This window comes from Triturus cristatus, chromosome 5_1, assembly GCF_964204655.1.
Source record: "Triturus cristatus chromosome 5_1, aTriCri1.1, whole genome shotgun sequence".
In the NCBI taxonomy this organism is placed as follows: domain Eukaryota; kingdom Metazoa; phylum Chordata; class Amphibia; order Caudata; family Salamandridae; genus Triturus; species Triturus cristatus.
This window is the reverse complement of record NC_140587.1, coordinates 58,623,763-58,632,626: the sequence shown is the minus strand read 5'-3', so window position 1 is coordinate 58,632,626 and position 8,864 is coordinate 58,623,763. Positions and strand designations below refer to the sequence as shown.

The 8,864-nt window shown below is 51.3% G+C and overlaps 1 protein-coding gene across 2 annotated transcripts in view; it reads left to right on the top strand.

The window, feature by feature from the left end:
* The first annotated feature begins 1,308 nt into the window (after positions 1 to 1,308).
* LOC146830170 (uncharacterized) overlaps positions 1,309 to 8,864 on the top strand; it is a 356,937-nt gene continuing 349,381 nt past the window's right edge. Inside the window, exon 1 of one of the 2 annotated variants that reach the window (XM_085604414.1) lies at positions 1,309 to 1,646. The gene's annotated coding sequence lies outside the window, so the exon portion shown is untranslated. The remainder of the gene's footprint in view (positions 1,647 to 8,864) is intronic. The other variant, XM_085604413.1, reaches the window with a different exon arrangement.

Genomic DNA, 8,864 nt, shown 5'->3' with positions numbered 1-8,864 from the left:
GGGGAGGGGGCCTGCGTGATTCCCTTGCGGGAGCGTGCGACCATATGGTGTCACCATATGGCGCCGTGCGCTCCCGCAAGGAAATCGCCAGAGGTGCACGTGTTGCCATTGCAAGCAATGCAACGCTTGCACGTTTTTGCCCCCAAAGCTGTGCCAATGGCATTAGGTCTACCTCCTAAGTAGCGCATGCGCGCTGCGTAGGCGAGACCTAAACATTGATTCAGGTTCACATCTGCCCAACTGCAGCCTAGGAAACCTTTGATCTATAAAGTTTCCACTTTGAATTTACAACATGCAAGCCTTGCTGGCAACAGATATCAGCTACATAAAACGTGCTGCACATAACTGAAAGTAATCAAACTCGTTTCAATGAAGAATGTACCACATGTCTATGCCAGCTGCACAAAATATTTTCTGGTTTTGTAGAACTTTTTAACAGTGCTCACACATGCTTGTGGTCACTTCTGGGCAATTACCAACAACAAAGTGTGACTGAAGTTAAAAAATAACTAACCTTAACTGAGATCAACAATGAGAGAACTTATTCAGATTTTTTCTCATATAATTGCAGAAGCTGTCAAGTTTCTCAGCCCCCAGATTCCAAACTTTGAGACCAATGAGTTATCCTACACCATTTCAAATGATTGGGGTATTGCCAGAGGTTCATTGGTCAGAGCATGAACTCTAAAGCTGTAAATCCCAGAGAGAATGCCCTTACCGTGGTTAAACTGGACACCATCGTACAATGTGGCAGCAGTGTGCATGTGGAAGGACAGGCGCTTCATAGCTGACCACTGACTTTGTGGCTACGCAGTAATGGTCACAGTTTGCAAGTGCAACAACAGCGTGTACATTTGTAAAACAGATAGAATTGTATTCAACCCTGAAAAATGTATGCCCCCGTAGGAAAATAGTTGTTCAGGTTTAAAAGATTCCAACAAAGCAGTATGTCATAGCTCTGGCAAACCAACATTAACCACTAAATTACAACAAAAATGAAAATTAAGTAACAATATATTCTTAACCAAATGTTCCCTTGGAGACTGTAAACAAAAACAAATGGGCGGTATATATATTTTTGTTTTGGGTGGAATGTATGTTTCCTACTTGTGAGATGCCTTTTCACTACATGCATTCCCCCACGGTGGCAGTAGAAATGAAATAAAAAGTAATAAATAGCGAATAGGCAGAGTGAGGACACATGGGATACTGGAATCAGTAACAAAACCTCCTTAACCATTGCCAAAGGAATGTAGATGCTCTTTTGAAGACCTGTGAAAAACGTGTGTCTGTCGGAGATAAGATGCCAGAAACAGCAGCTCGAGCTGCAGCAGCAGCCCGGCTGAGTCACGCTGGGGGGGGGGGGGGGGCGTTGACAGGGGTGCTAGATTCTCCTGGCCCAGCACTTTCACTTTCGGACATCCGCTCATGTGGTCTAGGGTGGGCTTGCGCAGGCTTCCCCCTCCTCCGCAGCACAAGCAGCGATTTCCCAGAAATGGCTGGTTGCTAGGAACCGGAGAGAGATGAAAGGGTGTTTGAGGTGGCAGTAGAGAGAAGAGAGCGGGCAGGCTGTGCGGTGCGGTGACAGACCCAGGGTGGCCACGAGGGGACCCGGAGCGGATAATACCCCGGACTGCACTGGGCAGGTAGGTGCGGGCGATGGGGGGAGGACACTGCGTGGGTGCGGGCGAGTAGGGGGGAGGGGAGGACACGGCGTGGGTGCGGGCGAGGGGGGAGAACACTGCTTCAAAAACTCCTTCACCCACTGCCGAAAGTTACCCAAGTTATGGGGGCTCAGAATAAGGGGGTGCCGATAGAAAGCAAGGGGGCCCTCGGGCTATGACGAGCCAGTCTCCTACCCAACATATACATTAAAATAAAGCATCTCTGCCCCAAAGAAACCGACTGCGCGGACACATGTGATGTAAATCTGCTGGGAATAACCGAACTGGGCAAAAGGCACGACAATTAAACCTATGCTATGCTGGCTGCTGCAGAGATCTGCGTGTACTCACCAGTTCTACCGTACCACAGCAGCAAGGTAGCCCCGCTGGTTAATGCACCTGCTGCAGAGACGTGCAGTGCCACGATCAGGAGCGCAACACCCATTGGACTCTAAGGGCTTCAGCCCCCACCCCCTTCCCCCCCCGCCCCCCTCGTGTGTGGCAGCCCGGGATGAGACAGCTTCCCGGGCACACACACAGCCGCACCCGAGTACTTCACAGGTCTTTAAAAGACCATTTGATTTGCATGTTAATGAGGCCATGCTGTTGTTTCACCCCTTCTAAGAGCCCCTGCAGCTCCACTCTGCCTATTGCTTAAAGACCCCCCCCCCCCCCAAATCAGCTCCACTCTGCCTTTTGCTTAAAGATTCAGCCCCCCCCCCCCCCGCCCCCGAAATTTGGCTCTAGTTGCGCCTCTGGCCGCGATGCTCCATAGAGGGGCAGTGTGAGTGCTGCAAACACGCCGGTCTGGGACTTGTATTGCATGTAGATAGCTCAGTGGGTCACAGCTTGTGTTGCTGAGAATGATGTTTGTGTTATGTGAAGTCCTAACCTACAATTGTACTATTCTGCTTACTGAGGTATGAGCCCAGTGCTTATTTAAGACTGTTTGAACTCTGACCCGGAGGTGCTGTTTCTTTCTGGGTGATTTTTAGGTCTCGCCTGAGCCAGCGCTTTAGCGCTGCTCTCGCGAGAGCTTTTGTAAAAGGGGGACCTGGAAGTGCAAACTAGTGCTTTTCAGGCCTCCAAATACAGTGCATGTGCGCCGGGCGCGCGCACCATTTGGCAGCCTGAAAAGCACTGTCTGATCACTTTCTCGGCCGCTTTGATGTCCTCAGTGAGCCGCTCGGCCACTGAGGACATCAAAGCGGCCACAAACGTGTGTGGCACGGGTGTGTTATTTGCGTATTGTACCTTTTGAAGCCACAGAAGGTCGCTTTCGACGCTTTGGTTTCCCCGATAGACGTTAAAGTCCGTAAACTAGCAACATAGGTGCATTTACACTCGCCTCCTTGGGCGGGTAGTCAAAGCGCTATTCAGATCAGAACTCCACTAAAGACATCGCTGAGTTTGCAGCAACCGGAGTCTCCCACCAGGCAGTAAGAAGGCCACGAAGGGGCCTCACTGTAATAAAAAATACTATATCTCTGCGAAGCACCTGCAAAACAGATACATTGCCCGAGGCTCTCGGCATAGCGCTACTACACCCCTCACAACAACCTCGAAGCACTATGATACAACAACAACGTCATATTTGTTTATTGAGTATTGCCATGGCTACCCCAGAGAGTCCACCACTAATGTCAGGAAAATCAAATAGTAAGACGAACATTAGTGGGAGGGCGCCTACATCACTTTGTCGTGGAAAGTCGTTTCCAGGTGCTGTGCGGTGGATGCACCAGCAATTGTCTTTGGACACAGAACGTCCACAGCTCGGAGACATATCATGTTTGCACCAGGCCACGTGCGATGCCTCGTTGAATAGGCTGCCCTCAGAGGTTGTCCTTCGTACTCCATTTCAGCAAGGATGATTGTCAGCGAGGGCAGGTTACAGAGAGCTGACCACTCAGGGAGAGGAAGAACAGTCTAGCAGAGATGGACCCGCGTGAGTGGAGCCTTTAGTAGAAGCGACCATATATATGTGAGAGACAGTCGTGTTCTTAACTGGAGTAACAAACTAGAACACGTCCTTTCCAACGGAGGACTCCTTGCATTGAGCGGGCCCTGCAACGGAGCTCAGAGAGGTTCTAAAAGCAGAATGTTTATTTCCGGAAGACAATTAAACGCGGTGATTCGATATATAATTTTAAAATATATTTTAAAGTATTGCAGTGTTTAGCTGCAACATGTACCATAATGTAGACAAAACAAAGCAGCATCTTTAAAGTGCGTATAAATCCTGTAAACGTCATTTATTTCGGCGGGCACTTATCACTTTTGCTTCGTTTCATCTTGGACTATTGGGTCTGGTCATTATTTCCTCCTAATCCAGGAGTTTATGAAAATATCCACTGTTCAGTTGCACTTGTCGGCGCAGTGTTGTTGCTTCGTAGCACTATAAGCAACATATGCTGTATTTACTCAACCTGATCGTTCTAATGCTCCTGTCCGTCAAATGAGCGAAAATCCGGTTCCAATTTCAGCAGCAGACGCACCAACCCACAGAGCTTTCCTCACCATTAATGTTTTCTTACCAAGTTTAACGAAACAAGGGACTGGTTGGAAAAATGCGCCGATTTCGAGGAGCCATTTAAAAGGGAAATTACGGGGTCTTGGGGAATGGCTCACGCCCTGAGGGTGGTGTCGCCACGAGAGCTATGCCGGGAATGTCGCTGGGTTGTGACTTCATGTGAGAAAAGAGCAGGTAATAAAATGCAAATGCGGTCTTGATAAGACAAGCAAGTGAACACCTGGCCCTGCCTAATGAACGAGCATGTTTTTATTCACAGGAATGACACATCTTATAATTAGAAACCAGGGCCTGCATTCTTTACCTGGGACAGACGCAGATCGCAGCTCCCTCTAAATGTCGCCCCAGTTCCCTGTCTCCAGCCCCAACACACTTTCATGGAGGAAACATTTTTGGAAGGGGGCGGGGAGGGGCTCTGAAATCACACTGCATATTAGTAAAAGAGGTCACCTTCCGCTGTTTGCCTTCCTGCAGTGTGAGTCCCACAGCTCTGTGAGTAGTTCTGCGTTACTCCAGGCTCGGTCCCTTTGCACGGGTGCAAAGTGGTGCAAATGGCGGTGTCAATCAACTTTTGCAGAAAAAAAGTTTTGTGTGCTGTTGAAAAGTCGATACAAACACTCCACAAAACTGCTTCAGCTCACCTGGAACCAAGCACCTGTTAATATATGCAAAGTGGATGTAAAGTTGCGTAAACTCTGCAAACGCCCTAAGATTCCACACGAGGCTAGATCGACTTAAGTGGAATGACCTAGCTTTGTATGGAATGCCTGCACTAGTTGAAAGCAGAGTCAAACAATAGGCAAAAAGAAATCTGCACGAGTTATTACACCTAATGCCTGTGAAAAAATAACATCCCATTGGATATAACCATAGGCCCTTGCCTGCGCATATAAATATGCACGGGAGGGTGCCCTCATGTTTAGATTGCCTTGGCACCACGCTGCAGAAATAGCGTTTTGTCTGGGTGAACATGAATGATGTCATCATTAGCGAGCAACTCTCGGTAAATATGGTGCTGCAATTTTACCCCAAGGCAGGGCCACTGGCATTATGCAATTCTGCGGCCATGGCTTTTTTTCGAGAATTATGGATTTTCCGCTCTTGCCACATAATCCATCTGCTGCGTGAACTTCATATTTTAACCCCCAAATATTGTTCCTAACACAAGCCTATTAAATGTTACTTAAAAGGTCACGACATGTTCCACCTCGGTCTCTCCTCACCCTCCACCTCGGTCTCTCCTCACCCTCCACCTCGGTCTCTCCTCACCCTCCACCTCCGTCTCTCCTCACCCTCCACCTCCATCTCTCCTCACCCTCCACCTCTGTTTCTCCTCACCCTCCACCTGTCTCTCCTCACCCTCACCTCCTCACCCTCCTTACCCTCCACATGTCTCTCCTCACCCTCCACGTCTCTCCTCACCCTCCACGCGTCTCTCTCACCCTCCACACGTGTCTCTCCTCACCCTCCACACGTCTCTCCTCACCCTCCACACGTGTCTCTCCTCACCCTCCACACGTGTCTCTCCTCACCCTCCACACGTGTCTCTCCTCATCCTCCACACGTGTCTCTGCTCACCCTCCACATGTGTCTCTGCTCACCCTCCACACGTCTTTCCTCACCCTCCACACGTCTCTCCTCACCCTCCACACGTCTCTCTCCTCACCCTCCACCTCACCCTCCACACGTGTCTCTCCTCACCCTCCGTGTCTCTCCTCACCCTCCACGTGTCTCTCCTCACTCTCCACGTGTCTCTCCTCACCCTCCACGTCTCTCCTCACCCTCCACGTCTCTCCTCACCCTCCACGTGTCTCTCCTCACCCTCCACACGTGTCTCTCCTCACCCTCCACACGTGTCTCTCCTCACCCTCCACATGTGTCTCTCCTCACCCTCCACACGTGTCTCCTCACCCTCCGCCTCACCCTCCACATGTGTCTCCTCCTCGCCCTCCACATGTGTCTCCTCCTCACCCTCCACATGTTTCTCCTCCTCACCCTCCACAGGTGTCTCCTCCTCATGCTCCACACGTGTCTTTCCTCACCCTCCACACGTGTCTCTCCTCACCCTCCACACGTGTCTATCCTCACCCTCCACGTGTCTCTCCTCACCCTCCACGTGTCTCTCCTCACCCTCCACGTGTCTCTGCTGCACGCCACACACTGCTGCACGCCAAACACTGCTGCACGCCTCACACTGCTGCACGCCTCACACTGCTGCACGCCTCACACTGCTGCACGCCACACACTGCTGCATGCCGCTGCACGCCACACACTGCTGCACGCCTCACTCTGCTGCACGCCACACACTGCCACACACTGCTGAACGCCGCACACTGCTGCACGCCGCACACTGCTGCACGCCACACACTGCTGCACGCCACACACTGCTACACGAAACATTGCTGCACGCCACACACTGCTGCACGGCACATACTGATGCAACCGGCACACTGCTGCACGCCACACACTGTTGCACACTGCTGCATTACTCACTGCTGCATGCTGCACGACACTGCTGCACGCAGCACACTGCTGCAAGCAGCACACTGCTGCACGCCGCTGCACGCCACAGTGCTGCATGCCTCACACTGCTGCACGCCACACACTGCTGCACGCCGCACACTGCTGCACGCAGCACACTGCTGCACGCCGCACACTGCTGCACGCCGCTGCACGTCACAGTGCTGCATGCCTCACACTGCTACACGAAACACTGCTGCACGCCGCACACTGCTGCACGCCGCACACTGCTGCATGCCGCACACTGCTGCATGCCGCACACTGCTGCACGCCTCACACTGCTGCACGCCGCACACTGCTGCACGCGGCACACTGCTGCACTCCACACACTGCTTTTATGCAAGTTTATGCTACTGACATTGTAAATGACAATGCCTTTTATTTGTTTTAAAACGAAAACATAAATAAAAGGCATTGTAATTTTACAATGCCAATAGCTCAAACTCTTATAAATGCGAGACCTATTGCATTGCAAATGCTTGTTTGGCTTTGGTGCAATGTACGGGCCTTGGGATGTGACTCGCTGCTTACGAGCGCGCTCCATTTAGCCCGTGGCGTCTTATGACCGATATAAGAGATGCGCGGGAGGCATGTTTACCCCGTACAGGCTTGGAAGTGGTGAAGGGTACGCACTCCTCCCGTTTACCTAGAGATAGGGAGGGCGTGTCGACCCTTCCAACGCCGGCCTGCATTTCTCCTCCTAATTACCAAAGTCCTCAGCCATGTGCGCAATGCGTGTAGGCAACTAAAAGAGGACTCGGCAGTCGATTTAGACAACCCCAATGTACATCCCTTTAAAGAATATTAAATACATCATAAAGAATTATTCCAGGTGGGAATCTTCAACAGAATATAGAAGTTCATATCACATAAGCACATTCCTCTTTTTTTGGAAGCTCCCGACAAAGATAAGTTCTAAGGATTTTGCATTTACGTTTACCTGTCTCTAATTTTATGCATCACCATTTACTTATTCAGTTGGTATTCTTTGTAATCTGGCCCCTCAAATTTACGGTCTGGTTTCCCTGATTTTTAGGTCTCGCTTGGCGTTAGCAGCGCGCATGCGTTGCTCTCGCCATGTGAGAGCCTTTTGGAATCAATACAGTTTCTGAAGGGACTTTAAGCCCCGCCCTTGTTTTCAGTTGGCACGCGTCATCGTTTGTTAAACGCTGGCGCATGATTGAAAATTGGTCTTTTGGGTTACCGCCTTGTCCTCTTTTAGGACGGCCCATCTGGACAGGCCAATGGCATCCTTTTTTTTTATTTTTTTAATTTGAGGCAGACGCTTGACGACTGGATGCGTGGGTGGGTGTGTGCGCACGTGCGCCGGTATATTACTGAAGCAGCAGGAGTGGACGGATGGCAGATTTCACGCTTGCCACCATCAGCCCGTCATTTGTTTATTTGAGCAGCGGACTTCATGGTGGGGGGTCTAAGCTGCCTTACTTTCGCTAGTCATGGGCTGCCTCCCGAGACGTGAGCGGGCAGCAGCTGAATTTAGAAATGGAGCCTTGTTCGTAAGCTCTCTGGCGCGGTAATGATTTCCGCGGCTCGCTGCATTGCGAGTGACCAACTCTTAGGCGGTCTCACCACGGCCCGGGCTGCGGCGTCACTTTCAACATCCGGACTCACTGCAGTTGCCGGAGTGGTGGGGCTGGGGTCTAAGCTGCCTTACTTTTGCTTTCGATTGTTATGGGCTGCCTCCCTTGACTCGAGTGGGCTACAGCTGAATTTAGAAATGGAGCCCTATTCGTAAGCTCCGCTCGCCGCTGCTAGCACGGTAATGAATTCCGTGGCTCGCTGCATTGCGAGTGACCAACTCTCAGCCGGTCTCACCACGGCCCGGGCGGCAGCGTCACTTTCAACATCCGGACTCACTGCAGTTGCCGGAGTGGTTCGTTCGCGGCCCCAGAGCACTGGGACCCCTGACTGTAAAGTTGAGCCCGCCGCCGGCCAGAGCAAGCCTGATGCGGGCGGCTGGCCGGCTGGTCACCCCACAAAGAGGGAAGCCAGGTGGCTGGCATCACATGAAATGCAGAGGCTCCCCAGTTGGCCGCCACTGAATACATTTCAAGTAAGTGTTCTCTGTGGTCACTTGTTTACTCCCCCCCCCCCCTCCCGTTATCCATGGTCACTTGTTTACCCCCTTC